Genomic DNA, 6,094 nt, shown 5'->3' with positions numbered 1-6,094 from the left:
ACACAATCTCTGCAATGCTATTCACTGCATGCTGTAGAAGGGACAGCTGCGCCCATCAGCGCATTTCAGGCCATGTCTCCGAAACAAGCCAATCGCACCTACATCCTCCTGGCTCCTGCAGCCGCTTATACGTTTCCCTCTCATTGCTCGTATGCCCGCTCAGCATAGTTGAGCTTTGTCCTTTACAAGACCAATTGTCTGCACCTGCATACAAGATGGGGAGGGGGGTGGCTTGTTCATTTAGGCGCTTGTATGCTCGTCAATAGTCTTGGGGACGGACCACTACATTTGCCGAGTTGGCAACGTGCACGCAGTATATGAAGCAGCCCCCTGTTCGTGCATGCTTCAGCCAATAAGGAATCGCCAGTCCAGGAACTCCTGGAACCTAAGCTTGGGTGCCCGAAACAAAGTAGCTGCGTAGCCAAATCACTGGAATTTCCTGTGATGGGAAGCAACGCCTTTCGTTGCGCGTATCATACACTCGGCTGCTGTTTCTGTCTATACCTGACGTGTACAGGCTCCGATATTGCCAATGCGGAGCCCAACGCGATTGCTGTTGGTGGTGTTGTTGTTGTTGTTGTTGTTGCTGCTGCTGCTGTTGTCGTCGTCGTCGTCGTCGGTATTGTTGTTGTTGAAACCTTTAGCGATTCCCTGTGGCCTCTCACTGTGTCTTGATGGACGCTTGCACGCACTGGCGCGCGCAGTGTACGCCATGAGAGTGGTCCGCAGCTGGGGCCCTGAGCCGGTGTCGGTGTAGTGCCCATACTGCAAGACGTTCGTGACGACACAGGTGCGCCTTCGGCCTAGACTGCTCACCTGGCTCATGTGCAGCGGGATGGCCATGCTCGGGTGCGTCGCTTTTCGTTGATGGAAGCTTGTGTGCATGGAGAGCGCTGCGCAATATTAGAGAGTCGGGCTCCTCAAGCGTCATGCGGCACAGATACCATAAACACAGGCGCAGGCACGTTGAAAGCCTGCACTGAACTGCACATTGATGCATATTGCAATAATGTTCTCATACATTCCTACACGTTGAAATAACCTGATTGTACTTGATGCTTTATATGGTAAAAAGCAAACTAGCGTGTTTCTTTCTTCCACACGTGCACCATGGCAGCGGTGGTGGACATCTGTGTATTGGTGCCTGATAACCACTTATTGCGTAATTTTCTTAACATTTACAAGTTAACTTATAAGCGATTTATAATTCTAATTAAATAATAAAATACATGGTGGTACATTGGTGAAGTGAAGCCGGTCTGTGGTCGAAGCACGTCCATTAAGTAGGAATACACAGACTAGCCGGCATTTCGATATATCTGTCCTCAAGCAACATCATAAAATGCGCCGGCGTCCCCCTTGTCGCCATATTACGCAATTGTACCTATACGTCTAAATATGAACTCGAACACCATCACATTTCTGCGCTAGTTCGTAAAGTTACGATATCTTGAAATGTGTGCTTGCCTCAAGGTTTCTGCTTAGTTCTGCACATGCATTGAACGCGTAATCGCTCGAATTTCACAGTTGCAACGCATGTCCTAGAGTAATTAGAAGTTTTATTCTTGTTCTGTTATTTGAGATGGTTTTATACATCGTTGCTGATGTTCGCTGCTGGTAGGAATCCGTTGCCGAAAAATAAGCATTGTCGCCATACATTGTCATCAAAGTATATGGCTCATCCCGTTTGAGGTGGCATATACGACGGAAATTTTACATGAAACAGTGGAAATAAAAATGAAATAAAACCAGCCACCTAAGCCAGGTACCTTTCTGCCAAACTTATGAAAAAAAATTATCTAACATCAGTTGCTCGAGTCTTGTCCTTGGTCCCATTTTCTGTTATCCCGCACATTTTACAGCATGCACGCCGCGCATATATGCACCCACATGCCAGTGAAATTAATATAATAATATTATTATATAATATGCTCTTCGTTGACTTTCTGTGTATAAGCATTGTATTTCCAGATGTGTGTCCTGTGCGCATCTATAGGACGAGCGTCTTTCCTTTCATATCCTAACGCTTTAACTCAACTTCATTGCGTCTTTCCTCGTTTTGCTTCGCGCAGACATGCCCACGCGGGAAATGTATGCGTATCTAAGGCACCGTGCACAGAAGCTTTCAACAGTTTACAACAGCGCCCGAATGCACAGCCTTGCGAGTGATGAAAGCAAAATCGGGGGATCGCGATGCACATTCGCCGTGACACCCCCAATCATTTTTCACGAGGAAAGAATGTTTTATACATGAAAATGTAGAAGTGCGCATGTTCCGTCTGACGTGTGTCTCCAGCTGCTGTCTGAGGTCAAGGACATAACCGTATGTACTTTTTACATCGTTGAGCGTGTCCTCTGTCCAAAGCTCCTGCACCACACTCGGTGACCCTCTCAATTATCGACCATAAATCAGTTCGAACAGTGAGAAATCGAAGCTTGTCTCTGGTACCTCTATAGATGTACGCAAACAGAAGAAGGCCGTAGTAGTTGTCCGAGGCTTTTAGCGGTTCCTTATAGAGTTCCCGAAGCATAGCTTTTAACGTCCCATTGAAACGTTCAACCGAACCGTTGCACATCGGGTAATACGGAGTTGAGCTGAGATATCTCATAGCAAGTAGCTCATTTACTTCCTTCAACAACTGAGAAATAAAGCAAGAGGCTTGGTCACAAAGTATTTCTCGTGAGAAACCGACTCGATAAAACATTTCTTTACAACTGTCACCCACGGTAGCCTAGTTGATCGTTGGCACATGTAACGCGTGGCAAAATCAGTCAATGTGATTTTTACCGGTTATCCACAGTGGAGGTATGTCATAATGGATCGTTCATGTCCACGACTACTCGCTCAAAGGGTGCATTGATGAGCGTCATACGGCCGAGCGGGGCCTTGCTCAACTTGCCTCTGGGAAAGTCTGTTCTTTTTTGCAACCATCGCAAGATTAGACGTATATTTACAATTCCTTCCTGGACACCTGTCCAATAACATGCGCTTAGTACCTTTTCAGTAGATTTATTTATTGATTGATGTCCAGATAATAGACTTTCGTGTGCAAGGGTCTAAATTTGGAAAAGTATGCATTTATGGACCACTGCTTGCTCTAAACTCTTTCTTGAGCAGCACTAATAGATATATTTATTATATAGATTATATAGCAGCGCTAATAGATTATATATTATATCGAGATATTTTTGATTGACCTGTGAAGCCGACAAGCGATCGCAGGCAACCTGACGGGCGATGTCAGCACGGGCAAAAGCATCACGAGCATAGGCAGAGGATGTGTCTGCGTGAAGATGAAGTATGGCGTCCATAGGCAATGGGGGGTCGTAACCAAACAGTAGATAAAAAGGTGAGTAGCCAGCTGTGTCGTGACGAGAAGAGTTGTAGGTGAAGGTCACAAAAGACAAGTTAATGTCCCAGTCCCGGTGTTCCTCAGACACGTACATAGCAAGCATATCTGTGAGAGTACGGTTGAGGCGTTCAGTAAGGCCGTTTGTCTGGGGATGGTACGCAGTACTTGTAATTGGCCGAGCAAGAACGAAGAATGTCGTCGACTACTTTAGACAGGAAGCAGTGGCCGCGGTCCGTGATCCGCGGTCCGTAAGTGTCTTTCACGCTGTTGGTAGAGACCCTTGGCAGGCAACATCGCAGCGCGCACCGAAGTGGCTGCTGTGAATTCGGTGCTCCCTCTCTACATTGTACCTTGTGTTCAGGTATAAACTGCCCTACAGTGTTTCCATTTTCTCACTTTACCTGCACAAGAATGTCTGCACAATAAAATGGCTTCTCTCTTCATATTTCATTATATACCCTAGATACTTGAGCCTAATTATAGGCTTACAACGACCACGCGTTGCAACCGACTCGACACGTCAAAACGAGTGAAAATTTTATATGTGCAAACTTACGAGACAAAAAAAAAACTGCTTACTTTATGTAGTACGGCCTAATATTTTGGTCACTGCCTTTTATTTCTGTTTTGCCTTTAAGTACTACGATCGATTTGGTGTTAGATTTACACTTCACTCTTCCCGGCATATAAGGGTACACGCGTGCAAAGCACTTTGCGCGCTTAGCTCGTAACTAGAATGCAAAATAGATGAAATGTTTTTGTTCTGCCATTCGCAGAAAGCCGGGGAGAGGAGATGAAGGGTCGAAATATATTTAATTCTACTTGAATACCACCCTGCGCCTTTTTATCACATAACACAAGCTGGTAGACATGGCCGCGGCAGCTATACAATTGATATTTCCCAAAATGTAATACATTTTAAGCATTTTCAAACTAGAACGAACACCCTGTAAACACGGAGTAAACACGAACACAAAATGCTTGCATTAAACCTTGAAATTGGCGTGCCATTACGGCTAACCGTACATAAGCCTCCAACGCACTCGAACAGCAGAACACTTCTTATGGGCAATGCATGGTGCATTTCAGGAAAATAATGAACGCACGGCCTGAGCTTATTACCAATTACTGTCGCTGCTGCTGTTCGATATTCGAACAGGCACTTCACCCTAATAAAGGTGAATCGTCACTGTCAGCACCATTCATAAAACGCGCTTGAAGAAACGTTGTCGATTGTCTTTCCACTTCTGCAACAGATGGCGCTTCGGTACCGACGGTTAACCGTCGTTGTGAAAAGCACGGTGGCTGTGTGCTCTTACATTCTTAACGCGCACGTGCCTCTTGACTACTTGAAGTACTGACCAGCTTAACTAGTTTCTGAAACTTTATCAGCATTCATATCACTACTTTTCTTGCTCGAGAATAACAGTGGTACTGCGGTTTACAACGCTTTTACCGCGGTCAAAGGGACAAGAGTAGTTAAAAGCAACCATCCATTATTGTGTTGGCCGTCCACGACTTTGTTGAAACCACAAGTCATTACTCAAACTTCGCTAAAGTTGTAGTTTCCTCCTCACTTGCATATTATATGCTATTGGTGCGCAAGAAACGGGAAAAATAAATACGAACGGTAAAGTACCTGCTTTTGTAACATGCTCCTTCTTGAGCTACTAAAATCTTTTCTGTCAATGAAAATGTCCGCGCCTTACCGAAACGCAAACCTCAAAGAAACGCTACTTTCCTTTTGATGAAAGCAAGAAAAAAAATAATGCCGTGACCAGGATTCGAACCTGGGTTATTGCGGCCACAACGCAAGGTACTAACCACTATACGATCACGGCCACCCCGACGGGACAGGAAGCGCCGAGATATGTAATCGGTGGAAACTGGAGCGCTCGGCATATTCCGTCACACCAGCGCGTTTTATGTAAACACACACTTGTGTTTCTTTGATACCTTCGTCTTTCAAACTGCGTCATTAGCGCTTAATTCGCCTTTTCCATCAAGCAGATTCAAAGCCCTTATATGAAATGCTGGCTACATTGAGGAATTCCTAGAGTGCCAGGTTAAGAGAGTGGAGGCCAAGAACTTCCGCGCTCGCGATAGGCCCTTTCTCTGCGACAGTATTAAGACACTAAAGCTGGTCGTGTTATTGTATTATGATTTCAACTAAATGACAATATGTATTCTGTACTTCCAGCTTGGACCACTGCAACGCAGCTGTCTTCATCCAATATCACTAATGGTGTTTTCCATCTTCAGTTGAGACGTTAAGTTCAAGATGAGCAAAAGCTCTGCCATAACCCAGTTCACTTCTGTTTGATTGCTGTTGCCACTGAACAAGTTTATCATTACACAGAATACTCTGCCATGTTAAAATCATGGTGCAATGTTAAGAAGCATAGAAAATAGAAATTCAGGGCTGTAGATGTGGTCTAGGCAGCAGTAGGTTGTTAGCCCCAAACGCATAAAGCATTCGCACCGTTTAACTGCAGTAAAAGGCAAACCTGACGCTTTGAGCTGCTTGGCGCGGTTGGTGATTGGCGCGAACGGTTGGCCCGTAAGTCATATAGTAACAATTTCTTTCGTTCATGCGAAAGGACGTCAATTTCTGCACAATTATTTTCTTTTTCATAGCTAGTGCTTTCAGGCGCCATGGGAGATTGCACAACCTTCGGGATCATCCCAGTGCTGCAAAGCGCTGAATTCGGAATATGTTCAGGTCGTAATGGATCAAGCTG

The 6,094-nt window shown here is 45.1% G+C and overlaps 1 non-coding gene across 1 annotated transcript; it reads right to left on the bottom strand.

Moving 5' to 3' along the window:
- Nucleotides 1-5,122: 5,122 nt before the first annotated feature.
- Trnah-gug (transfer RNA histidin (anticodon GUG)) lies at nucleotides 5,123-5,194 on the bottom strand. The gene has a single exon. It is a non-coding gene; the product is annotated as a tRNA-His (tRNA).
- Between the last annotated feature and the right edge of the window lie 900 nt (nucleotides 5,195-6,094).

This window comes from Dermacentor silvarum, chromosome 2 (assembly GCF_013339745.2).
Source record: "Dermacentor silvarum isolate Dsil-2018 chromosome 2, BIME_Dsil_1.4, whole genome shotgun sequence".
NCBI classification, from domain to species: Eukaryota; Metazoa; Arthropoda; class Arachnida; order Ixodida; family Ixodidae; genus Dermacentor; species Dermacentor silvarum.
The sequence above is the reverse complement of the archived record's forward strand: the minus strand, read 5'-3'. Positions and strand labels throughout refer to the sequence as shown.